We start from the raw sequence: 19,338 nt of genomic DNA on the forward strand, positions 1-19,338 counted from the left end.
AGTGCTTAAAAAACATTTAAACAAAACAGAGAAATGGATCTCTAATTGTCCTTTGCAATTCATATTATTATGTGAGAATGGGGGATTTGAGAACATACTATGGTTGCATAATACTTTTGCACTTGTCCCTTTCTGCAAGGTAATCCCAGAATTTTACCTTCCTGTGTCTTCCTTTGCTGAACCTGATATTATTGGTATTTAGGACTCTCTGCACTTTCCCCCTGGTAACCAGTGGTAAAGTGTTTGTGCTCCTTCCCTAAAACATGTTAAAATTGGTGTACACCTGATTTGGTACATTTAATTTACTTGTAAGTCTCTAGTAAGGGTACTGGATGTACCCAGTGTAGTGTCTTGCATGAATTGGAAGGGAAACTTTATGGGTATCAGAGGACTCTGTATCAGTGTATGACATAATCCTATTAATCGAATGTACGGGGCTTCCTTTAGAATGTTGGAGTGTGCAAATGCACACAGAGGAAAAAAAGATGTGTGATTTACAGCTCCTTGTGTGGCCTAGTGATTCAGCGGGAACCAGGCTGGGGAAGACGCTACAACTGGCGATGAGATAGGGAATAAGTAACTCGAAGAAGAAAGTGCTCTCCTGGAGAATTTGCTGTGGTCCATACAAAGTGTTTGTGCATGCCACATATGTCTTTGTTGAAGTGCAGTGTCAACGGTTGGTGTATGTGGAGGCAAAGCGTAATTCCAGCTGGTGTGAAGCATGTGAATGGAAAGAGAGCTTAATGGAAAAGTTTATTTATCGTTGGTCAAGAAACTACATCCAACATCATACAAAAAGGAACAACACTACCATGCAAAATAAAGTTATACAATATAAGGGGTGTTTATGCTGAAGGCTGATTCAACCAGAATTACAAAACGCAGCTAAAGACAATGATCAAATATCAAATAGCTCCGAAGGTGGATCATCCAGTGTAAAACAATATAAACTGAAATATAAAAAGAATAAAGTAGAATACTTAACAAGCCCTCTTACAGGGAGTCACTGCATCAAGATTGACATAGGGCCCAAGAAGAGGCACAGGGGTTGTGCTAAAAGAGTGGTCCATATTTACAGCGGTCAGACACTCTGCAGAAGGATGCTCTGCTGATGGTGCCCATCAAGGACAACCCAGAGCCCGGCCAATCACAAGGCCAGGGCCAGAGAATGAATGCAACAGAATCTGATTTCCAGTCAGAGAGGCCAGGGAAAGTGCTACTGTCAATGTCAGTGATTTCTACTTTGGGTTACAAAGCTGCCGCCTTCCTGAAACCACCATCTCCATTTGATACTGCCAAAAAGCAAAATATTGGCAATAGGTGTACTGCATGGATATAGAAATTTGAAGATTTCATTGATGCACTTGAAGAGACAGACAATGGAAACATTATCAAATATCTTTAAAATCTTGCTGGTGATGGTGTGAAAGAAGTCAGAGAGAAAATGCCGAGAACTGACAAAGAAGTAACATACCTTCAGATTAAGAATGCGCTGACTCTCAAATTCAATCCAGTACCAAACATGGATTGGGAACGATATGTTTTCAGACAAGAACTTCAAAGAGTTGGCAAAAGAAGTGATTAATTCGTAGAAAGGCTCATCAAATACTGAAAGTTCAACAAATTCATTGATGAAGAAACCATGCTGCTTAGAGTAATCAATTGATGCTTGTCCGATTCATTCAGAAGACTTATGCTGAGAGAAACTCAGTCTAGAGGGAGTGTTTATGGTGGTCAGGGCTAAAGAACATGCTGAGAGACAAGCTGCCGACATGGATGATGGAGGTGCCCTGGGCTGGTCTTTGAGGAGTGTGAAAAGTAATTTGAAACAAAAGACTGAAGGACACAAAGGCGGTCATTCTGACCTTGGCGGGCGGCGGAGGCCGTCCGCCAAGGTACCGCCGTCAGAACACCGCACCGCGGTCAAAAGACCGCGGCGGTGATTCTGAGATTTGCCCTGGGCTGGCGGGCGGCCGCCAAAAGACCGCCCGCCAGCCCAGGGCAAATCAACCTTCCCACTAGGATGCCGGCTCAGAATTGAGCCGGCGGAGTGGGAAGGTGCGACGGGTGCAGTTGCACCCGTCGTGTATTTCAGTGTCTGCTAGGCAGACACTGAAATACTTTGTGGGGCCCTCTTACGGGGGCCCCTGCCGTGCCCATGCCATTGGCATGGGCACGGCAGGGGCCCCCAGGGGCCCCGCGGCACCCCCTACCGCCATCCTGTTCCTGGCGGGAGAACCGCCATGAACAGGATGGCGGTAGGGGGTGTCAGAATCCCCATGGCGGCGGAGCGCGCTCCGCCGCCATGGAGGATTCTGACGGGCAGCGGAAAGTCGGCGGTACACCGCCGGCTTTCCGCTTCTGGCCGCGGCTGTACCGCCGCAGTCAGAATGCCCGGCGGAGCACCACCGGCCTGTTGGCGGTGCTACCGCCAACCTCCGCCATGGCGGTAATTACCGCCGGGGTCAGAATGACCCCCAAAGTGATGTTTACATTCAAAAAGAAGTTGTGTTTCAGATGTGGATTTGCATTTCCAAACCAAGGAAAGTGTTCTGCCATTGGCCAGATGTGCAAAGGCTGTGGGAAAGAGAACAATTTTGTGACAATCTACAGAGCAAAGGAAAAAGCAAGAGCATCAAAATTACACGCACAAAGACCACAGGGGGGAGATGCATTGGAAAAAGGAAGGTGTGCGTCAGATTTCCTGATGTGCACAGACAAAGCGTGGATTCTTCCCACGCTGCAAGGGCTTTGCGTCGATTTCTGGCACGCAGTCTTGGATCCTGTCTATAATGCAGGGTCTTTCAACGCCCAGGGACGATGCGTGGAAATCCTGGGTTGGCAGAACGAAGTCACAGGTGCTGCGTAGATCCAGTGTGGCGATGTGTCAGAGTCAAACTCAATCCAATCCCTCAGAGAGCACTTCTCAGCAGAGCCAGAGTCCAGCAAGGTAGCAGGGCAGTTCCTCTTGGCAAGTTGCAGGATCTGGTTCAGAGTGTCTGTCCCAGGAACTGTCTGAGTTGGTGGGGTCAGGGACCCAGTTCATTTACCCAAATATGCCTTTGAAGTCGGGGAGACTTCAAAGAGTGGTTTTGAACTGCACATGGTCCCCTTTCAGAACAGGTCTGTTTGCCAGGGTCGCAGTTGGGGGTTTGGCAGTCCACTGTGTGAGGACAGGCCACTAGCATTTGAAATGTAAGTGTCAGGCTCTCCACCCTTCCAGCCCAGGAAGACCCATTCAGTATGCAGATGAGTGCAGGTGTGACTGCGTATCCTGTGTTTGTAGTTCTCTGGGTGAAATGCACAAGGGAGCTGTCAACCAGCCCAACCCAGACTTGGATTGGAGACAGGCTGTAAGGCACAGATGGATTTTAAGTGCTGAGAAATGCTCACTTTCTAGAAGTGGCATTTCTAAAATAGTAATATAAAATCCAACTTCACCAATACGCAGGATTTTGTATTACCGTTCTGGCCATACTAAATATGACCTGTTTACCCCTTTCTGATCAGAATCTACCGCTCAAACAGTACATGAGGGTAACCCTTATGTTAGCCTATGAAAAGAGCAGGCCTCACGGCAGTGGAAAACAAATTTAGGAGTTTTCCACTATGAGGATATATAAAGCACACAGGTATGTGTCCTGCCTTTTACCTATACAGCACCCTGTCCTATGGGTTACCTAGGGCATACATTAGGGGTGGCATATGTAGATAAAGGGGAGTTTAAGGCTTGGCAAGTGCTTTTGAATGCCAAGTCGAAGTGGCAGTTAAACTGCACCCACATGCCTTGCAATGGCAGGCCTGAGACATGGTTAAGGGGCTACTTATGTGGGTGGCACAACCGGTGCTGCAGGCCCCCTAGTAGCATTCAATCTAAAGGCCCTGGACACATTTAGTGCACTTTACTAGGAACCATAAAGTAGATTAAATATGCCAATTGGGTATGTTACCATGTTTTAAGGGAGAGAACATATGAACTTTAGCACTGGGTAGCAGTGGTAAAGTGCACAGAGTCCTAAAAACAGCACAAACAGTGTCAGAGAAGTGCAGGAACGCAGGCAGAAAGTTGGGAGATGACCACCCAAGGCTGTCAGGTCTAACACTGAACCTTTTCAAGTAGTGCCTTCCAAAGGACAGCTGGTGACGGCCCTCTTACCAGGGAAGTCTCTTACCAGAGAATCTTCTCACTTCAGGTCTGTGTTTCATCAGTCTTCAACTCGAGATGGTGAAAGAAAGACTGATTGTGAAAGCTCAGTGACTGTTGCTGATTCATTACCATCATTGGCAATTTCTGATATTGAAGCTCACAATTTGTAACTTTCAGTAACCATTTCAGGTTGACAGATCAAAGCGCCAAAGTGATTAATAGAAGAGATTTATTTGTACATGTTTCTATGTATGTCTGTCTCATGATTTTCCAAAACATTAGCAATTTTCATTTAACAAGGAGGTAGTGCCTTGCATGATTTAGAATGGAACCATTATGGCTCCCCGAAGACTCTGTACCAGTGAGTGACATAATTGCTAGAATAGAATGTTGGAGTTCACAGGTACCCGCAAAGAAAAAAAGACGTGTGATTTACAGCTCTGAGTGTGGCCTATTCATTCAGTGGGTACCAGGCTGGGGAAGATGCTACCCTTAGGGCATGTAAGTAAAATGACACTAGGGGGCCCGCAGCACAGCTTGTGCAACCCACTAAAGTAACCTTTTGAAACATGTCTCAGAACTGCCACCTGTAGTATTTTAAACCACAATTTGGACCAAGCAAAATAAGCCTTTCAACAGACCTGATCCTTCTTTTTTAGTGCTTATAAGTCACCCGTAAGGTCAGCTTTAATGGCTCATAGAGCAAGATGCATTTTACTTAAAATTAGGTCGTGTGGGATTAAGTTTTACATGTCCTGGCAGTGGAAACACTGTGAAAGACATTTTTCACTAATGTAAAGCCTATCTCTCCCAAAGACTGACACTGGATTAACTAACTACATTTAATAAGTGCTAGTTTCAAGTTGTGAGGAGACAGAGAAATTATCTTTCCACTCAACTTAATTGTAATTTAAAATCTTCCTTGATGGGGAAGTCAGATTGTAAGTTACAGTTTTAAAAATACCACTTTTAAAAAGTTCAAAAGGAAGAGATGATGGACGGAATGCTTAACAATGCAAACATTCACCCCCAGTCACAAAGATCTGGGTTTAATCCATCATTTCTTTGCTCAACAAGTCACATCAGTTTGGACCCAGCCATATGCAGATCAGTCTTGAACCTGTTCCCCATTAGAACAGTCCAGCCCGAACTTCCACCAGATTCAAGCTAGCTTGGCTGATGATACCCTGAAACCGGTCCCAGGATGCTTGTTTCTGGTCCAGGGAGGACCTGGCCTGGCAGTTCGGGCTGGACTGTTCCAATGGGCAACAAGGTCAAGACTAATTTGCATATGGCTGGGTCCGAACTGGAATGGCATACCATGCAAAACAACTGATGGATTAAACCCAGATCTGTGACTGGGGTGAATGTTTGATTTGCTCAGCATTTCATCCATCATCTGTTGTTTTTACATTTGTCACCACAAGTGGGGATGTTATGCCCAGACATGGGTCCAGTGCTTGCTATGACACCAGATTCAAGCTTGCCTGGCTGATGAAGAGTGATACCCTGAAACCGGCCAAGGATGCTTGTTTCTGGTCCAGGGAGGACCAGGCCTGACAGTTTGAGGTGGACTTTTTCCATGGGGAACAGGGTCTAGACTGATTTGCATATGGCTCGGTCCAAACTGGAATGAAATGGCAAGCAAAACACTGATGTATTAAACCCAGATCTGTCAATGGGGGTGATGGTCTGATTTGCTCTGCATTCCATCCATCATCTGTTGTTTTCACTTTAAAAAAGTTGCCATTTTTCTGCCGAAACCAAATTCTTCTTCCTGCCAGTATCTTAGGTCACATGGGTATGAATGGCTCTACTATTGAGGGTTGTGTATTGCTTCTAAACATAAAGGAATGAAGCCTAAGTGTGAAGGCTCAGGGTCTTCCCAAAAGGATGGAGCTGTAACCTGCCCTGATTACATTTTAAGGGGCCATGCCTGCAGCACACAAAAAGGAACCTGACACCAGACTGGCCTGGCCTGGCCTTCATCCTGGACAGTTTGGAGCCTGGACCAGAGGACTGGGTGAAAACTGACCAGAATCAGTTTTGAGGTCTTGAGGTCAGGGAATCCCTACACACAAATGCTGACACTAGGCATAAAAAAAGAGGACAATTTAGAACCACTCATCAGAACACTCCTGGACCTGTGGAAGAGTCATAAGAAGAAGTGTTCAGCTGCCAGAAGGACTACCCTGCTGCAGGAATTGGCTTACTGTTTGTGGAAGCCGAGAATCGACCAGCAGTGACTACTATCAAGGCGAAGCACCAGCAAGACCTATTCATTGTGCTAGTATTGACTGTCCATGATGAGTGCCAACACCAGACTTGCACTTTGCACTCCATGATGATCAACCAACCCAAAGCTCCAACATGACTGTCTCTTTGTGCTATCGCAATAACTGTAATGCTCAACCTGATCCTAGCTCCAAAATCCTTGTGCCCACTCCAATGTGAACGGAAAGCTTCACACTGAACTTGAAAGGTAACTCTTCAGTGGCAGTAACCTGTTCCTGATCCTTGTAGCCAACCCGCACTCCATTGTGGTCGGCCTGAGGTTGTAACTTCTCCCAGTCTAGCCCAACAACATGACTTTAGGGATGCTTTGAACTTCTTGGTGCTCTTTTCTCCCACAATTCTGCGATGACTACCATTGTCCCTGGTTTCATCCTTTCTTGTCACGGGCACTAGACCCATCCACACAGTGGCATACCCATTTTACTGAGACAAGCGAGTAAACGCTGGGTGGTAGGAATTTTGTGGATTCCATCACAGAAATGTTAGGAAAATGCATGATTTTAGGTAATGTTTGAGGTTTGCAGAGTATTGTGGGTAACAAAATGTCATAACATTCTCCAGAATACCCCCTGGTGTCTAGTGTTTAGAAATGTCTGGGTCTGGTAGATTTCCCCAGGTGGCTATCTATAGAAGCCCAAAAAGTGCAGTCATTCACCATGGCAAGTGGGACAGTATTGGAATTGAGCCCCACTCTCCTGCCCAATAGTAAACCCTCTTGTTTACTATTGGGATGAGATGTTTTAGTCCACAGAGGAGCAGAAAGACTGAGGCTTCAAGGATGTGGATCATGACTGATGTCAGGATATGCCAGACCCACTGCATTATTTTATATAAAAATATTCCTGTCATCCAGTGGGCATCCTCAGGGCAAATTGAGGGCAAACACCCTCTAATTTCTGGTGATGTCAAAACACTGGTTTGTCTTGTTTGAATGAGGAAATGGCTAATTCCAGAGTGCAACACATGCTCCCCTTTCTTTCGACACAAATACAAAATTTCTGATGTTTAGTGGTGTTTCTGCCCCCTTGTCCAAAGGCACTTTTAGGACAACTTCCCCAATTGGGACAAACCTCCATCTGCCCCCTCCGGTGGGGCAGAAAGACGTTATTGCCCCTTTGGGGTCAGGGAGTGTGACTCAATGACAGCATAGGCTGTCACATCCTTTGGTTTATTTTGGCAGCATTTAGAAATCTTTGGTGTTTAGTGGCCTTTTTGTGCAAATTGTGCGCAAACCTCCTATCTGCCTGTGGGGGAGGGGTGTAGAAAGATTAGTTTGTCTCTTTATGAGTGCGTGCATGACCTGGTTCACAGTGGTCAGCTCTAACCTCTAAGTTTTTTTTAATTTTTATATATACACCCCTGGTATCTAGTGAGCTTTCTGCACCCCACTAGGGGGAAACAGATTGGGACACACCTTTAATCTGCCCCCTCTGAAGGGTGCTTAAATTCCATTGTCCCCGTTTTTGGGGTGAGGGCCAGCCATGCCCATGGGGGCAGCCCTGTCCCCTCCTTTTTCTAATGATTATTTTATCCCTTGTGTCTAGTGGAATTTCTGCTCCTCCGATCAGGCAGATTGGGGCATATTCCCTAATCTGCCACCTCAAGGGGGGCAGAAGGTCTGTACTGTATATTTTGTTAGAATGGAGGCATGGCCCTGGGCATAGAGGGCAGCCACTGCCCCATTATTTTTCTTTCTGTTTTTCTAGTGTCTAGTGGACTTTCTGCCCCCCCCACCATAGGGGTGGTAGACTGGGGCAAATTTCCAATCTGCATCACGGGGAGCCAGGAAGACTGTTTAACATTTAGAAGGTGAGGGCATGGCCAGGTCAATGTTGGGCAGCCCGCATTCATCCCTTTTCTAATTGGAATTTTAACCTTGGGGTCTAGTGGGCATTCTGCCCCCTGGGGGAGAGATTTGGGGCAATCACCCCCATCCACCCCTTCCCTGACATAGCACCCTAAAGAGCTGCTCCCAAAATCCCTGGCACCTATTGGGTGGATCCCTACTTAGGGATCACTCTCCTGTAGTAGTCCTCAAGCTGGGTCTACTGCGTGGGGAGATTCTCACCTTTCCAATATCAGTGCTCAGGGGTTGAGCTATGCCCCCAGTAATGTACGTAACATGAGCAAATCAGTTCATTTAGTTTCACTTTTATGGTAATTATGTCAGTGCACCTTGCACTCTGATAATCATTTCCCATAAAGAAAATCCTCAGGCTGCACAGGAAGCTCTTCTCAAGGAGCTTGAGGAGTAAAAAATAACAAAAAAGGAATTCCTCTGGTGCAGAGGGTCCTTTTAAACCCTCCCCAGCAACAGCTAATGGACGTCAGATGCACAGGTGGTAGTGCGGGCAACAGCAAAAGGGTTACATATTACTTTATGTTTATGAATTGATTTGGGATTTTTGTTTTGTTGGGTTTTCACTTTATTTCTGTTTTGGGGTTCCATAAATACCTTATTCCTTGCCTCTGAGTTAAGCCTAACTGCTTTGTGCCAAGCTACCTGAGGGTTGTGCACAGCTTCCTTTAGTGCTTTTTGTGGTCCCACCTGAGGATTGTGTTTATTATTTGAGTTTTGCATCAAGTCCTCCGAACTAATAACCCAATTTCTTAGAATTACTTACAGGACAGACAAAAGCTGTCTTCTGAAAATCAAAAATATTCTAATGAGGCCCTATAAAATTGGCTTAAACCATCTTAGCACGTTGTAAAAGGATGAAATCATAATTCATGGCATGAAGTGCTACATGGGGGTTGTTTTATGTTTTAATTTAGAAAGTCACCCAACAAGATTTACCTACCTACAACAAATGGATCTATTGCTTTTTGCATTTGTTGATCAAATGTAGGCAACAACAGTACTTTAATCTGTGGTTGCAGGTGGGCCCACCGGCACTCATTTTAAAGGGCTAGTAATTATTCTTCCTCACCAGACATACCACTCGGAGTAAGAGAGTGAAAACATGGACCGGGGGAAGGAAGAAGAGGAAGACAGAAAACATAGTAACAAAGTGAGACAGCGTGGATGAAAGCGAACATGCAAAAGCAAAAAAATTTGCCTGGTGGTGGATGAAAAGAAGCAATAGGTGGAACCAAGATTATGGAACCTTAGTACTTGGAACCCCAATATTCGAAGCCTCGACTGCCAGCTTCTGAACAAAACCTTGGGCCTGGCACTTAGCATTCTAACAATTAGGCACTGGGTAACAGTAAATAACTTTTTAGGCAAACAGAATAGCATATACACTCACCACAACAATTAGGACTCCCTTAAGGCCATTTGCAACGCAATTCCCTCATTTGGGATTATGCTAAAAGTCATGCTTGCTACTATGATTTCACCAGCCAACTGTCACAACCAGAGTTCGTTGGTCAGGTTAAATGTTAAAATATTGGCAACCAAAATATTGTGAAAGTAACTATATATATGTGGAAGTAAGTATAACAAACCAGTTCTTACGTTAATATTTTTGTAGTTAATATTTTGAGTATGATATTTTTAAAGAATATTTAAAACTCAATATTCAGGTGCCAAACTATTGGCAAATGAAAAGTGTGAGCACAACACAAGAACAGCCACCAATGGGATAGAGACGGTGCTCTTAATTTGTGCTTGTTGTTTCCGGTGCGGAGCGCCGGCACTTAATTTTTAGGGCCAGCACTTATCTTTCTGCCTCAAGCATTTACTTTGAGCAAAAGACACATATGGGAAAGACGGAGGAAGAGAAAAATGAAAAAGCGTCACAATGGGAGAAAGCAGAAAGCTGCAAGAGTGAGCAGAAGGGGCAGGGAGTGACTTTATATGTATTGACGAGGCCCAAGATGGCTTCAGGTTTACTCTGCCTCGGTATTACATTTAATTGCAGCAACCGCATGTTTAAGAGGAGGGTTTTGAGCAATGGCACATTTTTATTTACAAATTTAGCACTGGATAAAGACAACTGGACTTTCACCACTTAAGCAACACTACCACAAGCATGTAGTCTGCTCAAGGGCAGTTCTTGTCCTCACTCATGGATCACAGCAGCTGCAGCATCATGTTTCACTTTCATGGTCACAATTTGGCAATGTGGCTTCAGACCACATCACAGCACAATGTCTGCCTTGGTTGTAGCACAGGTTGTAGACTCTGACCAAGTAAGAAGTATAGTGAACGCTGGTGAGAAGGCTGCCTTGAACCTGTTAGATTTGTTGGCAGCCTTCAATACCGTTAATCATGAAATCTTGATTTCCTGTCTGATTGAGATCAGAATTGAAGGTCATGCTCCTAAACTCTTTCGCTCCTTCTTTTCCCAGGGAGAACCTTCAGTGGCTTTGGTAGAATTAATCTCTAAGCCTTTCTCACTTCAGATGATACAAAACTTATTGTGTCCATTTCAGATCACCTGGAAGAAATAGCTCTTCATTTCAACCGGTGTATGGCGGACATTGTCCAATGGATGAATGCTAACAGCCTTACACTGAACTCTACAAAAATAGAAGTTCTCTTTTTTGGGACAATTTCTCCTTTCCGGAATCAATTCTGGTGGCCTCAATTGATGGGAGATACACCCTCCCACACACCTATTTCTACAGTCAAGAATTTAGGAATAATCTTTGACTCTAGTTTGTCGTTTAACGTACAGATAAACAATCCTTACATCATCCTGTTTTTTTCTGCTGCCATAGATCAGGAGGACGTGTCTGTATATTCCTTTGAAACTACAGAAAATGGTAATAACAGCACTCCTGTTGTCTACACTGGACTACTGTAATGCCTTGTTCCAAAGGAACAAAACCCTCTCCTCTCAAATAGTCAAAACAAAAAGGCAACTCAAATATATACCAAGCACTTTAATGAAAAACATTATATTAAAGACAAACAAAGTCTACCATCCTACAGTCAAAAAATGCAAAATCAATAAGATTCGACACAACTCATACAACACAACAAGTATACACACAGACACAAATCAAGACAAGCATAAGACAAAATACACTCGAAACATATTTAGACATAAATACATAACAAATATTCAATATTGAACATAAATAACTACATCAACATCACCTATGTATACATGATAACATAATATAACAATCAACATTTAGCAATTGTATATCTGTGTATCGCCTTAGCATCAAATGAAACAGTCTCTATATATTATGCATCCTCTGTATACATCTTTAACAAGTTCTTTAGTAATCAAACAAAACTCCTTAATTCTTCATTGAGTCCTCCATAGTCAACTTTGGTACTTCAGGTGCCAATGCGCATTTCGGTGGATTTTGGACTTCTATTGTATCCTTATAATCACACAGCCACCTTCCTCAGGGCATGTATATGTTGAAACAAGCACCAAAGATTGAAATTCTCATCTAAATAAAAAAATCGCATTTTGAACATATATTCATAATTAATGAAATACATGTCTGTGTACAAGTTGTGTTATAAATTATACCAATAAACAAAATATTTCAGAATCTTTAAAAAATCACTTAATTAAAAATTAGGTTGATGTGGGTATCTATCCCTTCACCCAAACAAAATTAAAATGAAACCAAATAAACTTCGATATATATCCAAAAGAGTGAAGTAAATACATACCACCAACCAAAAATTAACACAGTGCAAACACCTCAAAAAGATAAAAAAAGAGAGTAAAAAAATTTGTAACATCAAAAGTGAACTGCACCACACAGATAGCAATCCTAATCCAGCATACCTAAAGATCCTGCTCCTTGTCACGTAGTTTAGATGTATACTCCTTTGTCACTATACAACAAAATAATCCACAGTTAACTATTTAAAGCCTGAAAAAATAAAAAAAATAAACTGCACTATAACAGAACACTGGAACATTATTTGCGTTTAGTTTGAGAAAAACCTTGCCAAAAATGTTTTATAATTCCACCCATCCTTGATTATTATTATGGAGGACACCAATCACCTAGGCCTATTGAAATTTAAAAATATTCCTGGACATTAATCAATACACTTTGAAGAAACTCCAATGCCTTCAGAAAGCAGAAAGAGAAAATTCCTAAATTTCAGTTGGTGTCTGGGACTCTAAAAGAGCTTCATTGGTTGCGGTGGAAAAAAAGAGTCAAACTTAAGGCACTTTGTCTAGCACATACATGTCTTTATGGATCTGGACCTCATTACCTAAAAATAAATCTTACTTGGTACAACCCTAGCAGGACACTTCAATCCTCCAATTCTAAAACAATTGTTTGTAAATTCAGGATAGTTATTTGGGGTGGCAGAAGTTTTATTTACATCACAGTTTTTTTATGGAACAGTCTTTGGGACCGTTTGAAAGGCCAATCCAACTGTATGAGGTACAGAAAACATCTTAAAATCTGTCTGTTTTCTAGTTCACCATGACTGGTGTTCCCGGTCCATTATTGCAGCTTATGTTTATTAGTATGGTAGATATTTAACGCCAAGACATCAATGGCATTTGCACGCTTTAAAAATGCTATCACTATCAAGGGGAGAACTAGAAATTAGACCCAGCTCACCTCCAAACAATGCTTAGAAGTTATTCCACAGGCCTCCAATGTCTTCACTTGTCAAAGCAAGCTGTAAAGCATATATATTGCATTATGCCTAAGAAAGTGGCACACAGGCAATCAATTCAGAGTTGTACTGTATCCGTCAATGGTGCCAGTAGGGGGAAATGCACAGCAGAGTGTTACTGGCGGTCCACAGTCAGATGGCCCATGTATTTTACATGTTAACTGCTGCTGTGAACCCACTCTGCATTAGATTGCAGTGGGACTTGCTGGTGAGCTGTGGATTTGTCTTTAGCAGCAGTGCCTGGGAAGAATGAAACAAGTGTTTTGTTTGCTCTCTTCGATGCACCAAACTAAAGGCTGATACAGAAGCAAAATTCCCTAGAATTATAAACGTATGAGAGGCTGTCTAGTGAACAACTTTCAAACTCGCCCCACTGAGGGTGTGCACCCCAAATGAGCAGCTTTCTGGACATTCTGTACTGTGATGGTAGTCATGCAAAATGTAACAGGATACAGCGGGTAGCTTTACACAGTTTAAAGTCCACTGACATTTCTCCTGTAGCCATCAGTGAACACATAACTGTGTACATCTTGCCAATGTCGATTTCACTTTTATCAAAGGAAATGCTTCTTTACCATGGGTTTCCCCCTGTCATAGGATAAGTGAACATGACAGGCTATGGACCTTACATTCAATTCCTTGTTCACACGTATTTACCCTTCATAAATCCGCATTATAGCACCCCAAAATTTACTCACAGATAGGTTTTGTGTATTCCTCCTAGACTGCCTTAAAACAATGGGGAGTTTAAGTCTGATTGGATGGTCCATCACTAGCAGGATGGAAGTGAAGACTTGGGCCCAGCCCCACGTACACTTGAAAAGGCTGTGTCCTGTCTCCACACAAAGGGCCGCATGACCCCTGCAGTTAGTCTGGAGCCTGGGTCAGGAAGGCAAGACATCTGTGCACTTCAAAGGAAAGTCTCTAGATGCTTCTCTCCACTTCAAAGGCACAACTATGTATAAATACTGGACCTCAGACACCAAATCTTCAGTACACCTTGTGACCTGTGGATACTCTGCCACTCTGGTGGACTGCTGCTCTGAATCAACTGCTGCTGTGCTGTGATAACATCCTGCCTTATTTTCTGAGTGAGAAGGATGGGACCTGCATCTCTAGAACCCAGAGTGACTCTGAGGCCTAGCTGGCTGGTGTCCTGATCTGAAGCCTTAGGGGCACAACAGGCTTCCAACAACCTTGCATCTGCACCTGGACTACACCATCTGTAAGTCTACCCTGCCAGGTGGAGCCACCAGTCCTGGACCCTCGGAAGATGGCTTAAGGTGCTCTGCCAGCCTCTGTGGATCCAGAGGAACTGATAGATCCCCTCTACTGCAGGGCGCAAAACTGAGCAGAACCAACACTTCACCACTGCTGTGTGGATTGGACCTATTGCAAAGACCCACATTGTATCACATCTCTTGTAACCTCCTCATTGCCCCGACTGTGTGATGCATCCTGGGCGCAGGCATTCACATCCCTCGACGACTACAGCCTATACGACAATACTAGACTCCGCATCACAGCCTCACAGCTCTTCACAACTAATGCATCTCCCTGACTGCTCATTGAATCCTCAAGACAGGACTTCACATTGCAAGCCCCTTTGACACGATCCTCCACAACAACACATTCCCTCTCTTCGCTGCAGCATTGCATCTTGGAACCAGTGCATCGATTCAACTGCAAAACACATCTTTGATGCAGATCCTCGCAATGCTCCACTAACCAGTATTTAAGATACTTTGTTCAGATGTTCAACAAAGTCCCTGTAGCAGGCCCGTGGTCACTCTGAACTTGTGACTTTGTCCCGGTCCAGTGCGACCAGATACCCACAGTTGGTGCTTTGTGCTTTTTGGCACTATTTTCACTGCAATTATTAAAACTGCATAACTCTTGTTCTACAGATTGGATTTTTGTAATTTTGGTCTTGGTTTAGTTATTAAAGAAAGCTCTATTTTTCTAACCTGGAACCTTTTTGTGTGGGGTTTTATCTTTATTACTGTTTGAAGTGTTGCACAATTACTTCACACATTTCCTCTAAGTAAGCCTGACTGCTCTCTGCCAAGCTGCCAGAGAGATTATCACAGGGTAATTTAGGATTGGCTTGTATCCCACCCTGACAAGGATTGTGGTTGCTGCTTAATCAGGACTCACACCCCAAGCAAACAACAACCCAATTTCTCACACCCAGCTTCACTGCATATTCCGTCATTACAGGCTTTAGCCTGGGGTATCAATCACTACTTACTGGATGGTAGGGATAACACAGAACAGTTAAGTCCCAATTTTATGAAAGTTGTATCCACTGGATACACAGCATGATTGCCAATACCCTCCAATTCACAAGCAATCTGGTGTACGAGTATTCAGTTTAGGCATTATATTATCCATATATGGCACAACATAGGGAAACCAACTCTTGTGGCCTTGTGCTGGCCTGCTTTTTTGTGGAAGATTATAACGACACAATTACTATTAAAAAATTCAGTTTTTTTTATTCTGCAGTGTGCGACTACAGTGAACTCCCCCCTCTAGCCCTGGGTTACGAGAGTTCCTGTGCTGCACTAAATAAGCTCATAGATGACGTTTCTTTTCCGCCACACTGTGATTCACATTTGTGTATAGTGCCTCACTTCTCCATGTTTCTCAAATTTATTGCATGACTGGAGTTTATCTACTATGTAATAGTTTTATTAACAAATGTTGTTTAGCTTGTCTCTTACAGAAAAAATCCTGGTACAAAACAGAGTCCCATATTCACTAGATTCTCAAGCAGCACAGCAGCAAAAAATCTGTGCTGTGCTGAGTGAGAAGGAGAGACCAGGAAAGCACCATATTTTCAGAAATATGTCACTCTCCCCCTTTCTAGTGCTAGCACAGAAATCTGGTGCTGCGCACACACTTTTGCACCATTGTGCAAGGATGTCTGCATAAGTCTAGCATAGGTTTGTACTGGAAAGATAGCCTTCCAGTACAAATTACAATGCATAGACACACTTTACAGCTCTTCCCATTTTTTATGAGTGTTGTAGAGTACACCATGCATGCAAAGTCTTAAAAGAAAGGAGAAATAAAAGTCTCTGTGATAGGTTGCTATTTTCTGATGCAAAACCTTGTTTCCTTTTTTTATTAAACAAAGTTTTGCATCAAAAACCTTGGGTGGTTGAATGGGAAAGCCCATCCATGCACCACCCATGGAATGCCCCATAGTGCTAAGTAATGAAAGCTGGACCAAGCACTGCTTGGTGTTACTTTTAAGTGAGTTTTGCGCTGGATAGTAAAAAGATAAAGTATGATTTTTCTTCCTTTTGCACCACTTTTGTAATGCAAACATGGAGTAAAATCTTAGTAGAAATAGTCCTGAATAATTTTTGGTTACCATCACAATGTTTATAATCTCTTAACCCTGTCAGTTTACCCCTGAGTCTATTGAATGTGAGGGTTTCAGCAAAATGCAGCTTTAAACTCCTTCATCTCCCAAACTGTTTTGTTCCCTATTTATAACATCCTGCGCTTCCCACTTAATGGTAGAGCCTATCCAAACAATATTTGGCACTTCCAGTATGTAGAAGCCCAATGATGAAGCAAGACACAATTTGTTTGGGAGGCCTGTATTTCCTGACTGGGCAGATCTCTATCATTTGAGTAGGGTAACACTTCATCTTTTATTTTCTTGTGCTCATTAATTTATGTGGGCACTTGAGAAAGATCGTAAATCAATTACACAGCACCCTGATTCACACCAAGATGCTGGTGTGTTTGACGTATTCAGACATTGTTTTGCATTCCATCATGCTCAAAGTCCTAAAAGGCTAAGTGCTACATGTGTAAAAGGATTAAACGGTCACAAATGACAAATTGGGCTGTTGGCGACCATTATGTAGCCTACTACCATGCACCAACCCTATTTTGCGACTCAGTAACCTATTACTGACTCTCATCAATAGGGTTTGCAATTTGGTATTGGGAAAGGGCATGTATAGTGCATCCATTCTTAATACCGACTCGCAAGGCTGTGTATGAATGTTTTGCGCCCGGAATGCGTTTTCGAACAATTGCAGTTTAGCACCAATTTTGAAATTGTGGTAACCCTTTCCCAAATGTGAAGGGGTTCCCAAGGTACCCCTTCCCCTTTGTGAATCGGGGCACCAACATTTTTTAAGAGCAGGCAATGGTCCCTTAAGGAAAAAATGCTGCATTTAACAAAAATGCTTAATTTAACAAGTAGTCACAGAAATGGTGGTCCGCTGACCCCAGCAGGCCACCATCTCTGTGAGTGCAAACCATTCCCTTGCGCTCTAAGGTAACTATAACTTGTGCCCTCGCCATGCACTGTTAATTACCACACAAGTTACAGCACTCATGACATCTTTGATAATCTCATTGGTAATGTCACTGTAACATCTTCAGTAAAATTATTGATCAGATAACTGTGCATGACAGGAGCGTGAGTTATTGTTACCTTAGGGCACGAGTTATAGTTCCCTGAAATAATTCTAACTATAACAGATGAATTTATATGGTTTTGTACATTTAAAATGTGAGCCTAACTATAACATCCCTGTAACCCTTGTTCTTTTCACTGAATATATATATATATATATATATACATATATATATATATATATATATATATATATATAGATATAGATATATATACATATATATATCTATATCTATATATATATATATATATATATATATATATATGTATATATATATATATATATATATATGAATGAAGCCATGTTCTATCAACATTTCAGAGTGTATTTAATTACAAACCTCCATAACTCCCAATCATTCTTTAAAATTGGGAATATGGAGTAATTAATTTCCTAAACAGCCAACTTGCCTTTTCCCTTCCACAAAAACAGACACATATTTCCAGTCCCTATTATTGCAAAGAGTTCTTGCAAATCACAGGCTCCTGTTTTTGAGGCCATTTTTAGAATGATTGCACAGGGGCATCAAGATGGAAGTCACACTTTGAGAGTGCTCTGAACCCCTCAGTCATCTGCTGCCATCAGCCAATGTAACCCACATTAGTTAGGCTCCCTGCCAATGTTGATAGCTGCTATGACCTCAGGGGTTGAAATGCAAATGAATTGAGGCCAGAACTGTAGGAGAACTGGGATAATTCCTGTGGCGGCCTCTGAGGCAATTAAGATAGTAGGCCTCCGAGCACTGATGGAGCCACTTCCCTAATCCTGATGTGGATAGTATCTGCTGTGCGGCGAGAGAACGGTGGTGACTGTTGGTCCATGGGGCCAGAAAAGAGCCTGAGGTCATGGTTTCCATCTCCCCTGGAAGCTAACTGAGCACTGACTGCACAGAGTGGGCCAGTGAGTGTACCCGATGAACCTGGGTGAATGCCTATGGTGATGCCCAGAGTTGGAGTCAGACTGCGACAGAGGTGTGACTGCTGCCCTGCTGTCCCCTCCAGCAGCCCCCTGCTGTACAGGAGACCCCAATGACTGCCTAGTAACAAGGATCTACGAACTACAGTGGCCTCCGCTGTGAACTTCGATCAGCTGCCCTGGGATTAAATGATGGTGATTGTGGAGAGGGCAAAACTACAAGAAACTGCTGGCGCTGAGGCACCTCCATGAACTCCATGATATTTGCATGGGAGCCTCGTGAGGAGGTGGGCCCTTACAAGAAGAGCCAGCGGAAAGCCTGATTTTTTTTGTGCGAGATCTGGAAGATGACTGAGCCACTAGGGGTGGCCTTGACCAACGGCCCCCGGCTCTCCATGATTTTATAGGCTCCTAGACTTACCATTAAAGGCAGGGCTAAGTGGTACAATGGTGGGGGCTTGCACTTGGCAGTGGCTGTCTACCCATGATTACTGGCTGTGAATGGTCTCTTGAATGGTCCCTGAAGCACCAGGTCCATGACTTCTTGGGTGTTCTTCCCTCCCCTCCCGACCCCTACACTTTTGGATACTACAGATGAATGCCTTGGCCTGCATTACTATAAAACACTCTGTTGAGAAAATCATAGCTAGATGACTTGCATGGCATAGATCACTGTGGAAATTACATACTGCAAATCACTTTGCCTCTTTGGCCCATCGCACTACTTTTGTCTCTGATTGACATCTCCCTCTGGCTTCATTGGGTTCCTGGCTGCTTATGCTTTCTTGCTTATTGTGGTAAGTGGGCTGGGCACCTAGACTACTGCTTTCAAGTGATTCTACCTGTTTCAACTATGGGGAGAGACAAGGCATCCCTTCTCATTCTTCTCAAACTCACATGAATAAATACAACACAAGCTTGGGGACTGTCCCCTTTGCCTCTGGAGAGGATTCAGAGAACCGTTTACCTAC

This window comes from Pleurodeles waltl, chromosome 9, assembly GCF_031143425.1.
Source record: "Pleurodeles waltl isolate 20211129_DDA chromosome 9, aPleWal1.hap1.20221129, whole genome shotgun sequence".
NCBI lineage: Eukaryota > Metazoa > Chordata > Amphibia > Caudata > Salamandridae > Pleurodeles > Pleurodeles waltl.